This window comes from Podarcis liolepis, assembly GCF_965112155.1.
Source record: "Podarcis liolepis genome assembly, chromosome: 5".
NCBI lineage: Eukaryota > Metazoa > Chordata > Lepidosauria > Squamata > Lacertidae > Podarcis > Podarcis liolepis.
Window position 1 is genome coordinate 21,643,899 of NC_139556.1, and position 13,842 is coordinate 21,657,740.

At 44.9% G+C, this 13,842-nt stretch overlaps 1 long non-coding RNA gene across 1 annotated transcript in view; it reads left to right on the forward strand.

Annotated features, from left to right (window-relative positions):
* Nucleotides 1-4,101: 4,101 nt before the first annotated feature.
* The window catches only part of LOC310706756, a 40,858-nt gene continuing 31,117 nt past the window's right edge, over nt 4,102-13,842 (forward strand). Inside the window, exons 1-2 of the long non-coding RNA XR_014526151.1 lie at nt 4,102-4,181; nt 6,927-7,050. This is a non-coding gene — a long non-coding RNA (uncharacterized lncRNA). The remainder of the gene's footprint in view (nt 4,182-6,926; nt 7,051-13,842) is intronic.

The window sequence follows — 13,842 nt, forward strand, 5'->3', positions numbered from 1 at the left end:
TCCCGTAGCTTCCTGCTTCTGGGCACCCCCTTAACATCTGAATGGACTAAAGCATCTCTTAGTGCAGGCCCCTCACATTCTTCGTTTCCATTTCCCTCACATCTTCCAATTCAGGCATTTCGACTTTCCTCCTGCTCAGCCCCATCCTCTTTATCCGTAACCCAAGGCTTGCTTTATTTACTGCCTCGACAACCTCGTCAAAAGTCCACATTCCCCTGCCGTGACAACACTTTCTTCCAATATTCTGGTGAATTTTTATGTCAGTTGCTATGTGTGTGTTTTTTGTTCTGACTTAGTGAAATATATTTCTTTCGAGCTGCCTTTGACAAAATGTGTCATTTTTGAACTTTACACTGGATTTCTTGGCTCTGGCCCCCTTTGAGTTACGGCCTCTCTTCCCCTCTCTTGAATAAATTACTCTTCCCACCTTTTAGAGGACTGCTACACTGTCTCCTTCAGTGACCTCTTGTTCTTCATTCTCTTTGAAATTTCTCATTATTTAGTTTAAGCCCTTCTGTGGCCTCCTTTTTCTTTTTCCTGCCATGATTTTTGTTTTGTTTTGTTCTGCAGTCCTCAGCCTTGCCAGTTTTCTTCTTTTCCTGCAGGGGCAAAATCCAAAGCACCCTGGCTGGAGTCCAGATTTGAGTAATTATTTTCTGTCTCCCTAAAACCCTTTTGCCCTGACTATTGTATATGATTCTTAGGGTTCATCTTGGCTTCTTGCCCTGCTAAGCACTGTTGCCTTTTGTTTCCAGACTCTCATGCCTGAGACTGTGCTTAACAAAGAAATGGAGAGTATTTAATTGATATATATTTTTGCAGTGCACCCAGAAAAAGACTGAGGGGTGCTCCTTACAGCTTACTTATCTATCTAGGTATTGAGATCAATTCCAAGGCTACGGATACCCTGCTACAGATGTCAGAGGAATCTGTTGAAAATGGACTATCAAGCTGATTTCCTTCATCAAGGCATGCATTTTTGCTATGGGTGCTGTTTGCCTCCGTTTTCCACAATGAAATTTTCTCTCTCTTGTTTTGTACAAGCTGCATTTTTACATATTAATTGATGTATAAATGCTGCTGTCCCGACGGGGGCCTCATCACTGTTCTTTTTCCCGAAGTGTCGTTGTTTGATTTTGTGTGCCCATAAGATGAGGCAGCCTCTAGGCACTAAGGCTGCAAGTCTAACCACGTCTACGTAGAAGTAAGTTCGATTGAGTTCAATGGGTCGTACTCCCAGGTAAGTGGAATTATGACTGCAGCCTCAATCCTACTTCCTACTGTAAATTTTTAAAACCACATGGAAAGTCCTGACCTTCTGGACTATATCTGTGCTCATCAGTTAAAATCCTAAGAGTTTCAAGCTTTCTTTAGACTGGGTGTGGAACGAAGCAAGCTAAGCTAAGAGACATCAGGTAGGATTCATAGTCTGGGGCAAGGAAGAGTGGGTTCCCTATTTCCCCACTGGGCACACACATAATGCAGGGTGCCGACTTGGGCCCCAGATTATGAGTGACCAGCAGCACAGGTGGGGTAATCACACACCCCCCCCCATTCTCCAGTAGTGGGAAGAAGAGACAGAGACAGGATTGAATTATGACAGGACACTGAACTACCAAGCTATGAAGTATTGGGAGAAGAAGGAGAGGGAGTTGGAGAACAGATAGCAGACACATCTTTAGAGAGCCTGGGAACTCCCCCTTCTCCAAGGACAATTAGGATTCAAGAGCAAAGAACGCAGCGACGTTTTCCTCCTGAGACTTTCCGTAGGAACACAGGGTGTTGTTGGGGAAGGAAAAGGAGGGGCTCAGAGTGAGCAACGTCATGATGGCGTCCAGAACTAGACTCCTTGTCTTGCTCCACAATTGCTGAATAAAACCACAAATGCGAACTTTCTTGTTTCTTCTTTGATCCTGGAGGCTGCCGGGGGAGGAGGGAATCTCTTGAGCCTGACAGGTGCTGATCCTGAGCACCCATAATAATTTTTTTGTGGGTGTCCAAGCCCCCGGGCCCCCTATAGCTGGTGCCAGTGACATAATGAGTTTGGGGATATGGACTGATGGGTCTTCCCAGCCGTACCCACAGGCTGACAGTGGGCTGACCGTATCATGGTTGCCCTAAGTCAGTCTTTCTCTCCTTTAACTCTAGCCTGCTTGCTGGAGGGAAATGTTATCTCTTTCACCATATGGGATGTCAGAATCCCTGCCCTTGGTGTAATAATAATAATAATAATAATAATAATAATAATACTTGTACCCCGCCCATCTGACTGGGTTGCCTCAGCTACTCTGGCCAGCTTCCAACAGAATATAAAGAACATACGATACACCAGACATTAAAAGCTTCCCAACAGAGGGCTGCTATAGCATACAAAGTTGAGCCAATGCAGTCTCTGTGTGGATCTTGCTCTCCTTGTCAGCTCTGCTGTGAGAACAATGGACAGCTTACAGAAAATTTGCCTCCTCTGTCTGTGTTGTGGCTCAGAATTTCCCAGTCCTGAAAGACCAGCATCACACCCTGTCAAAGCTGAGCATACATTCGGGTTTGCTGCGGCTTGCTGCCAGTGTGCAGCTCAGAGTTGTCAATAGATCCTGGTGGTTGGGTGGACAGAGGCTGGCAGTTTTGCGTATAGGCCCCAGTTTAATGCAGAAAGGGTGCACAAACCTGAGGACTGGTGAAACATCCATAGCAGCGGAAGTCTTAATTCTGGGGCTGCATTACAAAAAGCATCTTTCCAAGAGGAAAAAAAGGAGAAAATGTAATTAAGTAAAAGCAATATTCTGCCTGTCATAACCATAGAAACAGCCTGGCTAAGCTGGGGACATGTAAGAATTCTTGCAAATTTGACGCCAATCCACATGACAGTCAAGAGTGTACACTCTGAGGCTGAATCAGGGAGAATAATTGAAGCCTTGCAGAAAGGCAAGCCAGAGTGTGGGTGAACACTTAGCAATAACTGGAAATTTAATGCACTGTGGAGAAATGTGTGTTTCACTTCCTGAAAGAAAGGAATTCTCATGTCTTTTGGACCTGGACAGAGAGACCATTTGTGATCCTTATTCCAGGAACTGGGACTTGTTAATAAAAGGTGGGGGTACAAAACAGATAATTGCACGCCACAATAATTTACAAAGTTTTAAAGAATTACACAAGCAAAACTATAGGCCTCTGCTCTAAGGAGCTTGCAATCTAAATTTTGACTGGGAGTGTGGGCAGGCAGAATAAGGGGAGGAAAGAGAGAGGCAAGGAAAAGTCATTTTCATTTTTGTGAGTGCCTCTTTTTATGGGGCTTGGCAACCCTTGCTGTAAACATATTTGAGTTGTTTCAGTGCCATTCCCCTTAGTTTTTGTTTCCCTGCCTCATTGCAGCCCTTGGCCTCGTTTTCTCACATTGTCATTGACCCCACTGGGTGTCGTGACCTTCAAGAATGGACGGATGTAACGTGTAACATATCAATGAAATCACATTAGTCCCTGCTGCCAATTGGCTCAAATGATAGCGCAGGCCGTGAGGGCATTGGAGAAGGAAGAAAATGGCGGCAGGAAGAAGCAATAGCCAAAGGAGCAAAAGGACACTGAATAATATCAAAACGAAGCAAACATTCAGCCAGGTGGGGTTGGATGATGTTTCGGCTGTGTCAAATGTGCTACTTTCAATGGCCCATTACAAACGACCAACTTACCAAGCAGCAAGGGGTTAACTTTGTTAAGAACAAAGTTGTGGAGTCAGGCCAAAAGTCCAGAATCCAGTTCTCACAGTGGCCAGTCAGATGCCCATGGGATGCCCACATTAATGATGGAGCCTTGCTAAAGCCCACAATAACAAGAGGTAGTAAGTTCAATAGCATAATGATCAGATTTCTCCACTAGCCATATTCAGTCATTCCCCTGCATGAGGGGAAGAGGGCAGGGTCATAATTCTTTGGCTCCACCTTTGGTCACTTCTCAGTGGTCTGGACACCTTTCGTCATAGTCAACCTGATGGTCTAGAACAGGAGAACAGAGACTACTCCTGCTGACCGTGATCTAGGACCCTGATTGGTTCAGGGTTCTAAAACAGGAGTTGCGGAGGCTCCCTAGTGCAGGCGTTTAGCTCAAATGCATGGCAAGCTGCTAAGATGCAACGGAGAGGGCAGGACACACAACAACAGCACTCTCCCATCTTGTGCAAGTGTAATTTAGTGAGTGGGAAGGCAACTGTATAGGTCTAGACTCTAGAGGATTTTATTATGGGGGGGGGGGATAAGTGAGAAACATATGACTATTGCTATGATTTTAGGCTGAGTTGCATGATGGAGCTGCTTAGTTGTGTGTATGTGATATATATATAACTTGATTTTTAGGGTCTGAGGTGGGACACATGGGCTTAAAAGCAATAAATATCTGTTTTTAAAAAATCTAGATGTTTCCCCTGAACAGAGCAACTCCCACAAAAGAGTAACTTGTTTTAGAAACAGACAGATAAAATATGAATCATCTGCATCCTTAAACAACAAGAACTAAAACAGTGACAAACCATTGCAGCAATGTTGGAGGAGATAGGGCTTCACAAACAGGCCAAGTAGCAATAGCTACAGAGTGCTTCAAACTGAAGTGTAGTCTCCCATATCACTGCAGTTTAGCACACATTTGGGACCACTTTCCCTTGGCTACAAGTTGTACCACAAATAAATACTGAAATTAGAAAATATGTGGTGCAGCCAAACTCTGTGCTTTGGATTTTTAGTCGACACATTTATTAAGGCCTCATTTCCTTCTGTCAAAGCACTGAGTGATTGAAACTTGCCACAGCCACCTGACAGTTACACATTTGTTCACTGAAACAATTTCTTCTTGCAAAGGCCAAGGAACCATTGGACAGGGGATGGGGTCGTGTACAAATCCAACCCCCTTCGCTTTATTTCCAAAGTATGCTTTATTTCCAGAGTGTGCTTTATTTCCAAAGTCGGAGTTGAATTACCGTATTTTTTGCACCATAACACTCACTTTTTTCCTCCTAGAAAGTAAGGGGAAATGTCTGTGCGTGTTATGGAGGGAATGCCTACGGGTGGCAGGGGGATCTGCTGCAGTCGTGAGCAGAGGATCCATGGTTCCCCTTCCTTCCCTCCTCCGTGGCTCGCTTTGAAACAGCAAAGCGGGAGAAGAGCCACTGAGTGGGGAGGAGAGAGGGACAGAGAGCCTGCTTCTTTAAAGGAGCAAAGTGGGAGAGGAGAGGAGCCTTCTCCCTTTATACCCCTCTTCTTCATTATTAGCAGCATCCTTCTCCACCCACCCCACGCATGCTCCTTGTCCCTTGAGTGCTTTTCCTTCCCTCTCCACTTAAAACGTGGTTATAAAGCATGGATCCACATGGATCCTCAGGATTTTTGCATTGGGCTACTCCAAATTCACTATCAGATCACATGTCTGTGGCCACAGCATGAACCACAAAAATCATACATCCACTGTTATGTTTAGAATTTTTTTTTCTTGTTTTCCTCCTCTAAAAACTACGTGTGTGTTATGGTCGGGTGCATGTTATAGATCGAAAAATACAATAGTCAGCACAGCTTCGCACAGCGTTATGAACTAAGTGGGTTTATGGAGAGCTTTGATGGAAAGGCTTTATGGAGCAAGTGGGTTATGCGGAGAGATTTGAAGGAACAGAGGGAAGTGGCACCATGTTGATTAGGAATGGGGAACCTGTGCCCCTTTAGATCTTGTTGGAATACAACTCCCATCAGCCCCAGTCAGCAAGGGATGATAGGAGTTGTAGTCCAACAACATCTGAAGGGGCTCAGGTTCTCCACCTCTGAAGCACTAGGGCAGTAGTTTTCAACCAGTGTGCTGTGGCACCCTGGGGTGCCTTGAATGATGGTCAGGGGTGCTGCAGGCAACAGTGGCCTCTGTCCTTCTTTCCTTCCCTCCCTCCTCTGATGCCCTCTTGCATCTCTGCCTCCCAAAGGCTTGCACAGCTGTTGTTGCAGCAGCCCCGACTACAAGCTCCCTAGGCCACTGTCTGGGGCTGGCCAGGGGGTGCTTCCCAGGCTCCTGTGGGGCAGTGTGAGGGGCAACCTCAGAGACCAGGGCCAGCAGCAGAAGCTGCCCAGAGGACCCCCCAAGGAGAGGGGAGGTGAGAGGAGGCTGAGGGAACACTCCCCAAGGGAAGGTGTTTGAAAAAGGGTGAGAAGCTGCCAGCTCTGCAGGCAAGGGGTGTGACATAACTGGGCTCCTGAGCCCCACAGGGGTGCAACAGAAAGAATGTAGTTTGGTCAAGGGAATCGTGGACGTTGAAAACCTCTGCACTAGGGGCAGCAAAAGAAAACAAGGGAGCAAGAGATCTTTGGTCATGTTGTCGTTTGGGTTGTTTGCTCCTAAAAGCAAGCAAGCACCAGAGAATGAATGAAAGAGGGAAAGAAAAGCAGAGAGGTTACAAATCAGCATTAAGTAGGAGGAAAACAATCCAGTTCCTGAACAGTAAGCACTGCAGCCTAGCTAAATCGTACACTTAGAAACCTGGCGTTTTGGGGCATATTGCTGCAAACAGATGGGAAATATGCCTTGTGATTGCCAAGGTTTCCCGAGCCCCACACACTTTGCCATGGCAGTGTATCTGGAAGTTTACAAGTGGGAGGCAATTTGGGAACTTCTCTCAAGCGCTTGTGTTCCTTCCCTTTCCCCCTCTTCTGGAAGAGGAGCAAGAGATGCCTTTGGCTTTTCTTTGGCAACACCAGCAATGGCGAGAACCTCACATTCCTAGAGATCTTTCATCCAAATGGCTTCCTATATACAAAAGCAATTTGCAGGCATCATTGACTGATTGCACAAACCACGGCCCCCAATGCTCCTGATTGGCCTGTCGCAGCAGTGGGACCGTGGCTGCGTCTATTCTTGCTGCCAAGGCAGGTTTAAAAGCAGCAGGCTTGAGGCCCTTCTTGTCATTACAGCTACAGCCATATGCATGCCCACCATCTGGTTCTGAGGGCAACATATGTATCTGACAACAAATGCAGGACCTGACTGTACGACTCGCTGACAAAAGCTCTACTGCTCTGGAGATGTGAATCAGAGGTGAGTTTGTGCTCTTCTACTTGAGATTAAAAGAATGCTGTCCAAAAGGCATCCTTCTCATTGGACTGGATGAAAATAGAGCATAACACGCACACACACACACACACACACACACACACACACACACACACTTTATTTATTTGGTATTAAAATTTTACAATGATATATCAATCATAAAAACAAGATTCCAAGGAATCTCCTGGATTTCCATCCTCCCCTTTGTGGGTCCTATTATTGATCATTTCGTCCTACAACTTTTGTTGTTGTTGTTTAGTTTAGTCATGTCCGACTCTTCATGACCCTATGGACCAGGCACTCCTGTCTTCCACTGCCTCCTGCAGTTTGGTCAAACTCCTGTTGGTAGCTTCAAGAACACTGCCCAACCATCTCGTCCTCTGTCATCCCCTTCTCCTTGTGCCCTCAATCTTTCCCAATATCAGGGTCTTTTCCAGGGAGTCTTCTCTTCTCAGGAGGTGGCCAAAGTATTGGAGCCTCAGCTTCACAATCTGTCCTTCCAGTGAGCACTCAGGGCTGATTTCTTTAAAAATGGAGAGGTTTGATCTTCTTGCAGTCCATGGGACTCTCAAGAGTCTCCTCCAGCACCATAATTCAAAAGCATCAATTCTTCGGCGATCAGCCTTCTTTATGGTCCAGCTCTCACTTCCATGCATCACTACTTGGGAAAACCATAGCTTTAACTATACAGGCCTTTGTTGGCAAGGTGATGTCTCTGCTTTTTAAGATGCTGTCTAGGTTTGTCATTGCTTTTCTCCCAAGAAGCCGGCGTCTTTTAATTTTGTAACTGCTGTCAACATCTGCAGTGATCATGCAGCCCAAGAAAGTAAAATCTCTCACTGCCTCCATTTCTTCCCTTTCTATTTGCCAGGAGGTGATGAGACCAGTGGCCATGATCTTTGTTTTTTTGATGTTGAGCTTCAGACCATATTTTGCGCTCTCCTCTTTCACCCTCATTAAAAGGTTCTTTAATTCCTCCTCACTTTCTGCCATCAAGGTTGTGTCATCAGCATGTTGATATTTCTTCAGGCAATCTTAACTCTGGCTTGGGATTCATCCAGTCCAGCCTTTCACATGATGAATTCTGTATATAAGTTAAATAAGCAGGGAGACAATATACAGCCTTGTTGTACTCCTTTCCCAATTTTGAACCAATCAGTTATTCCATATCCAGTTCTAACTGTAGTTTCTTGCCCCACATAAAAATTTCTCAGGAGAGAGATGAGGTGATCAGGCACTCTCATTTATGATGATCCAAATCTTTTACATCTCCATTGTGTCTAGAATTCACCCTTAAACTACAAGTGATATTCCAATCCTATTAATGATTTCAACTGTTTACAATGATCTTTTAGATAAGTTATAATTCCTCCCCATTCCTTATTAAAATTTTGGTCCTCCGGATAGCTGATTCTTCTGGTCATTTTAGCCATTTCAGCATAGTCCATCAACTTCATCTGCCATTCTTCTCTGGTAGGAACTTTTATCTTCTTTCCAGAGATGCACACACACATATCTTTTGTCCCTCACTCTCACACTCTGCCGTTACACCTATGAAGTAGCATACAGCCCACACCTTTGATCCCAGATCTTTTCCTAATATGTGAACCCAGCCAGTCGTAGCTGTTCCCAGGGTGTGGCTGCTGTTGCATGCTGACAGCTTACCTTGGGGCCGCAGGTGAGAGAGGAGTGCAGGGTGGGGGCCAAAGGTGGACAAACTGCCCCAGAAAGAGCATGATGTGTCCCCCACCAAAGGTACTCCCCCTCCCCCTAACACCCCATACAACCCTGCAATGCTTCCCCCCTAAAAAGTGTTTAGGGGTACAGTGGTACTTCGGGTTAAGAACTTAATTCGTCCGTTCTTAAGCTGAAACTGTTCTTAACCTGAAGTACCACTTTAGCTAATGGGGCCTCCTGCTGCCGCCGCGCTGCTGCGATTTTTGTTCTCATCCTGAGGTAAAGTTCTTAACCCGAGGTACTTCTTCCGGGTTAGCGAAGTCTGTAACCCAAAGTGTTTGTAACCCGAGGTACCACTCTACTCTCCTTTTGACCCAAGAAAATCAGCATTTCATAGTTCAAATCGGGAAAAATAAATACAGTAAATGGACAAAAGTACAAAGAACATGCATTACACCGGGAAAGCAAATGAGGCCGCCATCAGGGGTAGCAATGGAACTAATGATTCACCATGCTAGAGAAGAAACTAACATTTTTTTAAAAAATTAGTTTCTTCTCCCATTAGATTTACAAAATGTTTAGGGGTATGCGTATTCCTGCGTCCCGCTCCACCCCAAAATCACTGCACCCCTGCATGTATACTGCTCTAGGCTGGATCTACACCACTGACCTGTTTAACAATATTAGAACAATATTAGACATATTGTTCTAGAATGTCACAGGGCATACATGTAATTTAAATCATTTTTCTTACTTTGTTGTTGGTTTATTTCCGTCAAAATGCTGCTGGTTGCTCTGCAGAGCCCTCTGGTGTGACGCTTTAATAACACATTAAGAACGTTAAAAAAATGCGCCATTTATCCCTCCACGTTACCACAGCCCTTCTTTGACCCTTTCTTAACGTTAAAAACATGCGTGTAGATCCACCCCTGGCTAGGTCTGCTTGTCGCCAGCAGACTTTTCCCAGACCATCTGTGTGTACACACACACACACACTGGTTTTGAATCCAGACTAATTCTATGAGAAGATAAGATTCAAATGTGGCTCCTATTTTAGTTCAGAAAAATAGTGCGTGTCACCTCAGCAACCAGAAGCATGGGAGGTACTGTCCTCATAACGAATGGTGTGGATTTCATAAAGGGAGATTTGGATTTTTCAACATCAAGTACAAAACTGTATTTAAAAAAGCACACCTCTGGCTAATCGCCTGGTGTTATACTTGCCCTGAGTATTAAGGATTAGTACGTCAGGTCATGCCACATGTAAATTTATCACTTTTCATGAAATTCCGGCAAATAATTCTCTCGGTGTGCGTCATTTTAAGCTGTCACAGCCCTCTGCTTTTCCCATGGACCTGAATCAATACTGACCTCAGTTTGAAAGCACTTATGACAGGGCTCATATTTGTAGACCCACAAGTAGAATGGATACGTGCTAAAGCTGGTCACCTTGGCATTTTTGCAGCCTCATTGACGTATTAAATATAGGTATTCACTGTGACTATTAACCTTACAATTATTAAGCAATAAACCCCCACATACATATTTATTAGATGAATCTTGTATAGTTGCATAGTGTCTTCCAAAACAGATGTCGATGTGGAAGAAGGTGCTATGAAGCCAGACTATAGACTTGGCAGAGAAAGGGGGAATCAAAAGTGGATATACCCTCTTGTTTCCCTTTGATGTCAGTGACTTGATATTGATCATGCGATAAGAAAAAGTAGTGAGTTTCCCTTACAATAGGAAGCGTCATTCACTCTAATATCAGGTATCACCTGACAATCTCTTGAATGCAGTGCTAAAAATACTGCCTAGAAGGGTATATTTAGGAGAAAATTACACTTGCCCCCCAAAATGTCACCTAAAGGGATTTATTTCCAGCTTCTTCTTCAGGTAAAAGATCTGAGGAGTTACAACTGAAGGCTAGCGAACTTTCCTGGGGATGCTCCATACAACCTTAGGTTGTCATTTGATTTTGCCAATGATTAATAAACATATTATTATTATTATTAATTTCAAAAGGAGAGGGAGAAGGAAATGTCACACAGATATAAGGAAGAACTGAAGTTACTACAATGAGGTCACTGGAAGAATCAGTATTAATTCATTTTATTAATTAAATGATATTTGTTGCAATTATTTAATTTATCAAACATGTTATCATTTTTCATTAATTAAAGCATCCTTAGGGCACCTTTCCGGGCAAATACCCTCACGAGGTGGCTTCCGATACACAAAATGCAAACGGCTGTAAAAATGGATAAAATAAGATACGAGCAGCCGTTTAAAAACATGGCAAATGGACGGCACATAAAATCTCACCGTCATAGCTTTGAAGATTAAATACGACTTTTGACGGTAGCATTAGAAGACCAAACAGGTAAAAAAAAAAAAAAAAAAAAGGAGTAGGTCAGATTTGAAAAAGTAGGAGTAGGTCAGATCAACCAAAGGCCTGGTTAAAAAGGAACGTTTTTGCCCAGTGCTTAAAGGTGTATAATGAAGGAGCCAGACAAACTTCCCTGGGGAGACCATTTCACAGACGGGGAGCCACTGCAGAGAAGGCCCCATTCTTGTGTTGCCGCCCTCCAATCCTCTCGAGGAGGAGGAATGCATAGGATGGCCTCAGAAGATGTTCTCAGGGTCTGGGTAGGTTCATATGGAATGGGGCAGTCCTTGAGGTTGTGAGTTTGATCCTTGTACGGGACAGCTGCGTATTCCTGCATTGCAGGGGCTGGACTAGATGACCCACAGGGTCCCTTCCAACTCTACAATTCTATGGTTGTGAATTCTATGAGCTGAAGGGGCCAAATGCACCTCAGTGGGCGAAGAGTTTCCTAGACTGAGCTGCCCTGGACCTAATGTGAAATAAGTCCGGGGGCTTCCCTGAATTTCAACTGGACTGTACTTATACGCCACCATATATGTTGACATAATGTTCACTGGGGTAGCAAAGGATTCCTCCTAAACACTGAGCCTCCCCTGTATATCTCCGCCCTGCTCACTTCCTGCCCTCCCATGCTGATGGTTTCTTTCAGGGACTAAGGCTTCTGCCAGCAATACCTTCCTCTGGTACAAGGCTGGAGCCACGCCAGTGCAGATACGCTATGCTAGCACATTTCTGGACTCTTCTAGTGCGGGGGGGGGGGGGGATTTAGGAATGAAACCACCCCGTACCTTGAGGAATGTTGTTGTTGTTTAGTTGTTTAGTTGTGTCCGACTCTTTGTGACCCCATGGACCAGAGCACGCCAAGCACTCCTGTCTTCCACTACCTCCCGCAGTTTGGTCAAACTCATGCTGGTAGCTTCGAGAACACTGTCCAACCATCTCGTCCTCTGTCGTCCCCTTCTTCTTGTGCCCTCCATCTTTCCCAGCATCAGGGTCTTTTCCAGGGAGTCTTCTCTTCTCATGAGGTGACCAAGGTACTGGAATCTCAGCTTCAGGATCTGTCCTTCCAGTGAGCACTCAGGGCTGGTTTCCTTCAGAATTGATAGGTTTGATCTTCTTGCAGTCCATGGGACTCTCAAGAGTCTCCTTCAGCACCATAATTCAAAAGCATCATTTCTTCGGCGATCAGCCTTCTTTATGGTCCAGCTCTCACTTCCATACATCACTACTGGGAAAACCATAGCTTTAACTATACGGACCTTTGTTGGCAAGGTGATGTCTCTGCTTTTTAAGATGCTGTCTAGGTTTGTCTGAGGAATAGGGATAGGCTATTATTAACCAAGCTGAGCAACCAGCTGATAAAAACTCCCATGAAGTGCATGCGTTGGTAAATCAGATCTGCGTCTCATTTGAAAGAGAGAGAAAAGCCCACGGGAAATGGAGATATTGCTTGGTGTACGCTCAGCATATGCTGATGTTGAACATGTTACATTTAAGAAACGAACTGACAGACGCGAGGCTCCATGTTCACTGATACCCCTGGTTAAAGGGGGCCATTTTAGCAGTCTCACCAACCCCTGTCACTAATTGGGCCTTTTACGTGAGTTACCCTGTTGATCCCCCCCCCCCAATAAATGAGATGTTTCCATAGTAACTGCCACATTACATGGGCCCATACTTGTGATCTGTCGGAAACACAGATCAACAGCTCAGATAAATAAACTTCTCAATATGACATAAACACCAAGCTTCCTTAATATGCTATTGAGATGAAATAGCGACAGGCAGAATATGCTCCCCTCCTTCCATCTCTCACCCTCCCCTCACTTTTGCATTCAGCTTGGCTTTTTTTTTTAAAAAAAACGGAGTCTTTGAATTCAGTCTAGCCGGCTAATGGAAGTGGGAAGAGCTGCAGCTTAAAACATAAAAGGAGCTTGTGTCATCATGGTTGCTCTGTCAAGGATGGCACCAGGTGCGAGCCTTGCCCCCGACAAAGTGTTGTCGGGTGGGCTTCTTCCTGCATTAGTGAGCTTTCTGACAGCAGGTGGTGGCGGCGAGCGGCAGTAGCGCTGTGAAATTGATTTGATTATTTAATTTCTATACGGCTTCATCTCTTAAACATAACTCAGAGTGATGTACAAAGGATTGCAGCGACAGCAGACAGTACGATATGTGGTGTGAAGCTGAATACCGCCTGCCATTGGGATTGCCCACAATGCTCTCTGGGAGTACGGCAAGCAGTTTAAAATGGCGGGTTCCAGCTGCCCACCACTGGCACTCAAGTGTGTGTGAGAACAGGAGGTCTTTGTATCTAGGGGTCTTAGTAGACAACAAGCCTAACATGAGTCAACAGTGTGATGGAGCAGGGTGGGGAAAGCTAATGCTATTCTAGACTGCATCTACAGAAGGGATGTAATAGTCCCATTCTATTCTGCCTTGCTTAGACCACACGTGGAGAACTGTGTCCAGTTCTGGGCACCATAATTTGTGAAGGATACTGACAAGCTGGAAATTGTGCAGAAGGGAGTGACCAGGGCTGGATTTAGATGAAGAGAGGCCCTAGGCTACTCCGCTTGTGAGGCTCCTCCCCACCCCCCACCCTCATGACTAGAAGAAAATGGAAGAGTGTTATAAACAAAATTCAGTGAAGCCAAAGATGATGACGGGTATTTAAAATCCTGCAATGGAATTAAGCCTTGCAAAGTTGACCT